Here is a 9,966-nt window from a genome sequence, read left to right on the forward strand (position 1 = left end):
TCACAAATTTTAAGGGTTTCGATTTTAACAGTAAATCTTAGGCTCAACTTAATTCAAGCCCCGAGCTAAAGATCAAAATATATTACTAGACACCACGAATATGAAAACGAAATTTCAAACGTATAAAACTGCAGTTTTGCAATGCTCAGAAGCCTCTTAGCCTTTGCGGCTCTGCAAGTCGGTACAAGTTATTTTGAAACCCGGGGAAGGGATTGCTTTTTTTTTCCAGAGGGAGCTCATAATGCGGTTTTAATCTGTTTCTTTTTAATTGACAATTTAAATCTTTCCGAATCAAATAAGATTACAAAGCAATCTTCGGGGGTTAGGGGAATTTTTAATTGCTTCTAAACATTAATTTTTATTCATATTAAGCCGATTTTTTAACCACTTCCTGTTAGCTAATGTGTGTTTGGTATCATACTGTGGTTACACATATTTAAGAAACTCAACCCCCCAAATGAAATGCTGAAATGCCGCCCCTGGATAACACTATTTTCTTCATCACTTTTCTCGACTTTTTGTTTTATGGAGTTAATCGATTTGGCAAGTAAAGCATCCATATAGAAGTATGATAACGGATATTTTTGTTTACGTGAAAAAAAGAAAAAAACAAATAATACATAATTCTTAGTAATGTTCCCTGTTCAGATGAGCTAATTTATCAATCTAAACCTTTTTCAGTTCAATTTTCGTACGTGTGTGTGTATTAGGGTGCCCCCGAAAAATCAAAAGTTGATTTTTCAAGTCGCCCACCCTCTGTATTTTTTCTTTAAAGTCAAAACAATTGTAAAAAAGGTTTCACATAATTTGAACAACGGCAACCAGTGCTGGCTTTTGTCTGAGAGTAAAAACCAGCTGTGTACCAGACCAAATGAAAAAAAAAAAATTCGAAGTTCGAAACTTCACGTTGATAAAACGTTGGCCTTATAGCCCCACATGTACCACAAACATATTTATCCAAATTAAAAAAAAAAAAAAAAAAAAAACTTTTAGGTATTCTACACTTGGCCTAAAATTTATAATTTTCTTCAACTTTTTTTTTTTTTTTTGGATACAAATTTAAAAAAAACAAGATAAATTTAACGAAATTATCAAACTAAAAAATATGAGCAATAAAGTAGATTATTAGCGTTAAATAGAAAATTTTGCTCTCTTGCAATATTTAAATCTCCTACATAGTACTAAAAGATATGCATTTTTTCAAGGTTAAATTAAATTTTTCATTATTATTATTTTTTTAAATATTATTATTCATTTACAAATGTTGATCCGAAAATGTGTTCGCTAATAATTTTTGAACTTGATATTTTGTTTCAATTAATATGTTGATAGAAAAGAAAATCATTTTTTTTTTTTTTTTTTTGAATGAAATTATAAAGTTTAGGTCAAATGTGAGATAGCTAAATGTTTTTTTTTTAATTTGAATAATTGATTTTATGGTGCATGTGGAGTGTAGGATATAGGGGAAACGTTTTATTAACAAAAATTTCGAGTTACTAAAAAAAGGTTTTTTTTTTTTTTTTTTTTTTTTTTTTTTTTTTTTTTTGAGCAATTACGATTGTTTATGGTTCTCACTTGACCGTCTTTGATGTCCGTGTCTTTTTCAGCTTGGATCAGGGGCCTCTGCAGCACCACCGCACACCGTCCTCTGCAGGCGCGACTGCTCCAGTCCGAGCACTGTCCTCCGGATTCTGCTTCTCCTAGTCGGTGGCGCCCATGTCCTACACACACGCATGCTGACACACACACACACACACACACACACACCTACGTGCATACACACAGGTCTATGCACACACACACACGCCTACGTGCATACACACAAGTCTATGCACACACACCTGTACACGCGTAACCTCCCAAGAGGAAGGGCAGTCTTGGGGGGACAGGAGCCGTTTCTAGAAGCAATAACTCCAATGAGTAGGGTCTTGTCGCAACTCGTGATTGCGAAACACATAATTTGAATAAAAAATATCATAATTCAAATTTTTTTTTTCTTTTTTTTTTTTTTTTTTCAATTTGTCCTATCATACTCGTACGTACAAGTGCTAGCTTAAATTTCAGACGCAGGTCCGGCACGGGTTGCCGTTGTTCAAATTGCATGATTTTTTTTTTCAATTGTTTTGACTTAAGAAGAATAAAATAATAGTTTAAAAAACTAAAAAAAACACGCTTTCATAGCAAAATGAACTAAAAAGTGAAAAATAATCTTTGGATGATAGTAGTTGATCAGTCACTTAATTTTAATGTAATACAAAAAAGCGTGGGGTGCAGTCTATTTACATTTTTGCTTGGACAACAAATGGAAGAAATACAAGACAACTGATAAGAAGCCCCCCACGCTTTTTTGTATTGCATTAAAATTAAGTGATTGATCAACTACTATCATCCAAAGATTATTTTTCACTTTTTAGTTCATTTTGCTATGAAAGCGGTTTTTTTTTTTTTTAGTTTTTTAAACTAGCTATTATTTTATTTTTCTGTTTTTTAGTCATGTTGGAAAATTATCAGGCAAAGTTTGTTTCTTTTTGTGCGGTATATGAAAATTTGAATCAGATTGGGACTTAATTGATGAAATTATTTATAAAATGAATTCGAGGTAAAATCTTAAAGTTAAGACAAGGGCACCCCGATAAGAAGCTACTGTGAGTCATCGATGTATGTTTGCGGATATCATATTTATATTACTTTGAAAATTTGAGATGCATTTAAATAAAAGTTTTGTTCAACAATGGTCTGATCAGCAATAAAATTCAAATTGAAGGCTCACCTAAATTTTGGCATGAAATTAGTTTAAAAAAATTATATTTCATGTTCTAATTACCTTGGAACATTGGAACAAATTTTGTCTGATGCAGAAAAATTTAGGGTTTTTTTGTAGATATTTTTAAATAATTTTTTAAATTATTTAAGCAATTTATTGCGAGCATTTTTTATTGTTTTTTTTTTTTTTTAATTTTCCTTTTTCACATTGTTGGATTTATGCCAAAATATTGATTGAAATTGGAGGAAACTAACAATTAAAAAAGTTAATTAATTAATTTGATTATAGAATATTGCATTGTCATCGGGTCTGAGGTCGCGTGCCAAATTTCAAAAGAACTGATCCCAGGAAGTGGGCGAAATTTGAGCTGCAAGCTTCCGTTACAAGATACATACATACATACATACATACATACATACAGGTGAAGCTAATAAAAGCGTGTTAAAAATATAAGAGGGTGTGCGACTAGAAAAATCGACTTTCATTTTTTGTGGGGCACCCATGTCTTTATGCTTTTTATTTACTTATTTTTTAAAAAGTAGCGAAGTAGCGGCTACATTTCAAAAGTAGTTTATAGTTGCTACATTTTTAAAAAAGTAGTTGTAGTTAACTACATTTGTAACGAAGTAGTTGTAGTTGTAGTTCGCTGCAAAATAAATGTAGTTTTTTCAGCCACTGGATAAAAGTAATAAAGAAAGACAATATAATAACCACCTAAAAAAAACATAGGAGTTTAAGGAAGAAGGCCTAAGATTGTTAACTAGACTAGAACGATTCTTCGGGATGTGGAAAGGCTCCCAAAAATCAAGATCGGATGAATAAGGGCATTTCTGGATAAATTGAAATGAGAAATATTGCTGGGACTCAAATCACTCCTTTGATTTTAACTCATTTAAATTTTATAAAAAAAGAAATTAATTTTTATTCACCTTTTAAAGTCGGTTTCGTTAGGTAGTAGTTTATAGGAGACAACGACATCAAAAGGTGAATAAAAATTAAGAAATCGTGCATAAATTAGTTATATATTAAAATATTTTACCGTATAAGTAAATCAGCGGGTATTTTTGTACTGCAGTTGATGTATAAATTTTATTCATAGGTTTGGGTAGGTATAGTCCCTACTAGCAAAATTTCTTGCATCAACCTTGACAGATCTTGATATTATACTGACGGCGTCAATATTGACGTGTTTCATACTGCATAAAGCTTGCATACAGATTAAAAAGCAATATTACAATAACAACACGTATGCAACATTGTATTCATCTTAAAATATCAATATTGATATTACCTTACAATAACAACACTGCATACATGTTGACGGCGTCAAGATGATTTTGATTTCATGCTGTCGCCGTCAAGGTAATTAGTACACAATAGAACAGGTGGACCTACGTTGATACTTGCGCACAGGGCCAGATTACTAAATAGGCAATGTAGGCAGTTGCCTAGGGGCCCCGAGGTTCTGAGGGGCCCCGGAGAAATTTTTAAAGTTGAAAATATGTAAGGAAAAAGTTCATTTCGATTAAAAAAAAAAGGAAAGAAAGGAAAAAGGAAAAAAGTGGAGCTGCCTTTTAGTTACTGTATTAATTCTTAATAAACATTATTGGTAATACTTAAAATTGTAGTCAGAACCTAAAACTATAAGTTTTAAAATGAGGGGTAAGCTACAAAATTTGATGAAAGATTTGCGTGGTGACAGAAATACAGGCTACAGAAATAATATATGAGTTTATGTATAAAATACACGTGTGAGGGGGCCCCAACACTGCTAATGCTTATTGGTCCCGAAATCCTTAATCCGGCCCTGCTTGCGCATGCGCACAGTTCTTTTTACCCAGCGTCCCTCGCATTGCTGGCACATCTTCCTGCTTCGACCTTTGATTCAGTCGGTTCAGAGAAGCTGCACGTGGCGTTGCATTATTTAGGCTTCGTTAAGTTGGTTGCTTAGTTATTAGTGTGGAAAAGTATTGTTTTAGAGATAACTTATGAATGACTGATAACTGCATTTGCTTAGTAATATAGTACTAAACAAATCATATCGCAGACGATGAGGGATCAATGTTAGAAATGGCCGAAAATAACTTTTTTCGTCCCTAGACTTTGAAACAAAGGACATGAAGCCCAGAATTTCTTATTATCACTTCAATCTCACGAGTAAGATTAATTTTATTCAATGGTTATTTATGTTATTCTTTAAGATAAATTCATATGTTTTGTCCATGGGATATTTTCAATGCTGACATCCATTTGAAAATGTACTTTATTGTATTTATTTATTTATTTATTATTTTGCTATCTTTACTCTTAAATGTGCTATAAAAACTTCCGCAATTATTCCTAACTATGCATTTATCTTTATACATAAAGGGCTAATCTCTGTCCGGATGTCCGGGGTAAACTTCAAAACTACTGGACGGATTTTAACCATTTTTTCCACATAGATAACTACATTATCAGGGAGCAATTTAGAGGCTATAATTTGTTCCTTAAGAACTAAGTTTTAAAAAGTTATGGTGGAAAACAGTAAATTTTATATAGCTTCCCCATTAAATGATTAAATATAAAGTTCATTGTTAGGAAAATTCGTTGCCTAACAACAGCAATATTAAAAGTAATCATAATGTAAATTTTGAAACAAGGCCTCTCTAGATCAAGCATGACATTGCGTTCTTAGGAATTGCATCCTCATCTTTATACATAAAGGTCTAATCTCTGTCCGGATGTCCGGGGTAAACTTCAAAACTACTGGAGGGATTTTAACCATTTTTTCACCATGGATAGCTACATAGTCGGGGAACAACTAAGGCTATAATTTGTTCCTTAAAAACTTAGTTTTCAAAAGTTATGGTGGAAAACAGCAAATTTCTGTAATTTCCCCATTGAATGATTAAATATAAAATCCATTGTTGGGAAAATTCGTTGCCTAACAACAGCAATATTAAAAGTAATCATAATGTAAATTTTGAATCAAGGCCTCTCTGGAGCAAGCATGACATTTATAGCTTTCTTAGGAGTTGCATCCATATCTTTATACATAAAGGTCTAATCTCTGTCCGGATGTCCGGGGTAAACGTCAAAACTACTGGAGGGTTTTTAACCATTTTTTCACCATAGATAGTTACATAACCATATGTAGAGTAAAGAAATATACATAGAGAGGCCCCGTCTATGGTAAAAAGAAGATGAAATTGAAGCCGGAATTGTGGGGTACAGCGGTGCAATGATTAGCGGGGTTATGATAGCGTTATCGCTTCGCGAGTATAGTTTTCACCAATCTCACAAAGAGACCGTATAAAGTAGCTGGCGGATTGGTTTGCATTTTAATTCATGTATTAATGTAATTTCAAAAACGTGCTCCATAAACTTGCAACAATATCTAAGTTTAAATTAACAACCAATTGAGATTCAGTAATGGAATGTTTTGAATCAAGATGTATCATAAAATACTTAGCAAGAAGCTAAGGATCTTTGGATACAGCGGTGCAACTTCCGGCTTCAATTTCTTAGTATAGCAGGGCCTCTCTATTTAGTTTCTTTACTCTATGTGATTAAACATAAAAGTCATTGTTACAAAAATTCGTTGCCTAACAACAGCAATATTATAAGTAATCATAATGAAAATTTTGAATCAAGGCTTCTCCGGAGCAAACATGAGTTTAAAGTCATTTAAACATTTGGAAACTCTACTTTTCGCACCTTGAGGGTACGAGAGCTTTAGTTCAGAGTTAAAGCTTATAGTAGAGAGCTTTTTTTTTTCTTTTGTGTGCGTGTGTGTACTATTTAATTAAATGAAGCACGCGCACGGTTTTTTTAGTGATCTTTGTTTTTGTTACTTCATATTTTGGAAATTCTTCAAAATTTTAATATGCTTAAATTCGTGCTTTCGCTTCTAAATGAATATTCGTTGGTTCTTTACACTTATTGCTATTTTACTTTTATGGGTAAGGAAGAAGCTCGGTTTTTAATCACGTCAAAGCGGTGTGTTTTGAGGTCTTTCAGTTAAAACAGAAAACGAAAGAAAGTAGCGATTGTTTCTTACAATTATTACTGACCCAGGCAACGCCGGGTACATTTGCTAGTCTTTATACATAAAGGGCTACTTCTGTCCGGATATCCAGGGTAAACTTCAAAACTACTGGACGGATTTTAACCATTTTTTCCACATAGATTGCTACATTATCAGGGAGCAACTTAGGCTATAATTTGTTCCTTAAAAACTTAGTTTTAAAAAGTCATGGTGGAAAACAGTAAATTTCATATAGTTTCCCCATTAAATGATTAAATATAAAATCCATTGTTAGGAAAATTCGTTGCCTAACAACAGCAATATTAAAAGTAATCATAATGTAAATTTTGAAACAAGGCCTCTCTGGAGCAAGCATGACATTGCTTTCTTAAGAATTGCATCCTCATCTTTATACATAAAGGGCTAATCTCTGTCCGGATGTCCGGGGTAAACTTCAAAACTACTGGAGGGATTTTAACCATTTTTTCACCATAGATAGCTTCATAATCGTGGAACAACTTAGGCTATAATTTATCGCTAAAAAACTTAGTTTAAGAAGGTCGTGATCGAAAACAGTAAATGTCATGTAATTTCCGCTTCAAATGATTGAAGAGTAAACACATTGTTTCGAAAATTTGTTGCCTAACAACAGCAATACTAAAAGTAATCATAATGCAAATTTTGAATCAAGGCCTCTCTGGAGCAAGCTTGACATTGCTTTCTTAGGAATTGCATCCTCATTTTTATACATAAAGGGCTAATCTCTGTCCGGATGTCCGGCGTAAACTTTAAAACTACTGGACGGATTTTAACCATTTTTTCACCATAGATAGATACATTATGAGGGAGCAACTTAGGTTGTAATTTATTCCTTAAAAACTTAGTTGTAAAAAGTTATGGTCTAAAACTGTAAATTTCATATCATTTCCCCATTAAATAATTAAATTCGCAACTCCCATAAGTTATAGGGAGCGCAGCAGCCACTGTCTATGGCGGATGAAAAAAGGTGAAACAAACAAATGCCATAACTTATAACTTGCTTTGAGGTTTAGTGAATGACAGTACTTTTTCATCGTATTTGTGCGAAGCTTTTTTTTTTATTCTTCTGAAATTACATTACACCACAAACTGCTTGAAGCCGGAAATTTACCCGAAAGGAAACTCGTTTGACCATGGATCGTATGGAATTGTCAAACATCCAGTTAAGGCGACTCCATCTGAAAGAGGGGAAAAATAAAAATTTTATGCGCGTATTCCGCTTATTTGAATGAGATTCTGCTTAATTTAGAGGCTAACATACATCTGCAAAATCTGACATCCCTGAAAACTAATAGATGCTTCCATTTCCGCGTGTAAACCGGATGTTTGATTTCCATACAATCCATGGTTAGACAGTAGCGTATTCGAGCTTTGAAGTTGCGAATATAAAACCCATTGTTACAAAAATTCGTTGCCTAACAACAGCAATAATAAAAGTAATCATAATGAAATTTTTGAATCAAGGTTTCTCCGGAGCAGACATGAGTTTAAAGTCGTTTAAACATTTGGAAACTCTACTTCTTGCATCCTTAAAGAAACATAGTTGAGAGCTTTTTTTTTCTTTTGAGTGCGTACTATTTAATTAAATAAAGCGCACGGTTTTTTCAGTGGTTTTTGTTTTTGTTAGTTCATATTTTGCAAATTCTTCAAATTTTTATATGCTTAAATTCGTGCTTTCGTTTCTATGAATATTCGTTCGTTCTTTATACTTATTGCTATTTTACTTTAATGGGTAAGGAAGAAGCTCGATTTTTAATCACGTCAAAGTGATATGTTTTGAGTTCTTTCAGTTAAAACAGAAAACTAAAGGATGTAGCGAGTGTTTCTTACATTTATTTCTGACCTAGGCAACGCCGGGTATTTTTGCTAGTGTCTGTATAATACAATTAGAAGCATGAATTTAAAAAAAGAGTCAAGTATTACGCAAAACGAAGAAACTTTCATTTTTTAAATTAAATTGCGAGTACTTTTAAAATCTTTATATGAATTTCCGATCAGATGTCACCTATAAGAAAATATTCTTAGGCTAGAAAACTATCTTGAAGAATAGCAGAAATAATTAAAGAATGAAATTTAATTCTCGAGTTTAAAGCGAAAATAATACAAATAAATAAATGGATAAAATACCTTGCAAACGTGCTGATTTCATACTTTCATGTCAATGTATCCTGACATTTTCCTGTCATATCAATACGTATGCAATATTACAAAAGCAAGATCATTTTGCCTAGACCTTGATTTCATGCTGTCATATGACAACATCTTGATATTATCCTGTCATATCAATACGTATGCAAGATTACAAAAGCAGCCTACCTTGATATTTTCCTGATATTATGCTGCATACACCTTGTCAGTCAATATTGTGGCAGCCTGCTGACAGCATAAATGGAGTAACGTAACAATAGAGGCAGCATTAATGCAAGATGATTTTTCTTGCATATCAACCTTTATGCAATGCTGAGGCAAGATATTTTGCTTACTGGGGTATGTGATGGGTAGGTAGGATGTGAGATAGTCGTATTCGCATACCGCAACCGATCGGCTCGAAATGGGAAGATTGGGCGCCGCAGATTGGACGCCGGGAATGTTGGGCGACGGAGCATTGGACGCCGGGAATGTATAGCGCCTTGGTTTGGGCGCTGTTCAATATTTTCGGTGCCCAAAAATTACGTCCAATCGACGGCGCCCAACTTTCCCAGCGCCCAATGCTCTCGGCGCCCAATCTTCCTAGACTTCGATTGGCTTGATCACCTTTCGGGTGATAACCGATACTTGCGCAGATGATTAACGGGCAGGTGAAAAATAATTATTATTGGTCAAAAATGTCACGTGGATCAATCAACAAGTCAACTTAATTGCGATTAACTGGTTGCTTCCAATGTCGTTTTATGAGCCTTACCGGTTGATCTACCTGTCGACCGCAATTCTAGCTGGTTGATTGGTAGATGGAATCACTTGACAATTTTGACCAATTATGTGTATTTTGCACCACGAGTTATTCGTCTGCGTCATGTCTGCGCAAGTAACTGGTGATCAACCGAAAGCGTTCGATGAAGTATTGGTTCAAATGTCGAACGTAGCTTACGTTCAACAACGAGCTACCAGTCGATTGATCACGTGACAGCTAGTGACGTCAGCTAACGCTAAAGCA

The sequence above is a fragment of the Uloborus diversus genome, chromosome 4, assembly GCF_026930045.1.
Source record: "Uloborus diversus isolate 005 chromosome 4, Udiv.v.3.1, whole genome shotgun sequence".
Taxonomy (NCBI): Eukaryota; Metazoa; Arthropoda; class Arachnida; order Araneae; family Uloboridae; genus Uloborus; species Uloborus diversus.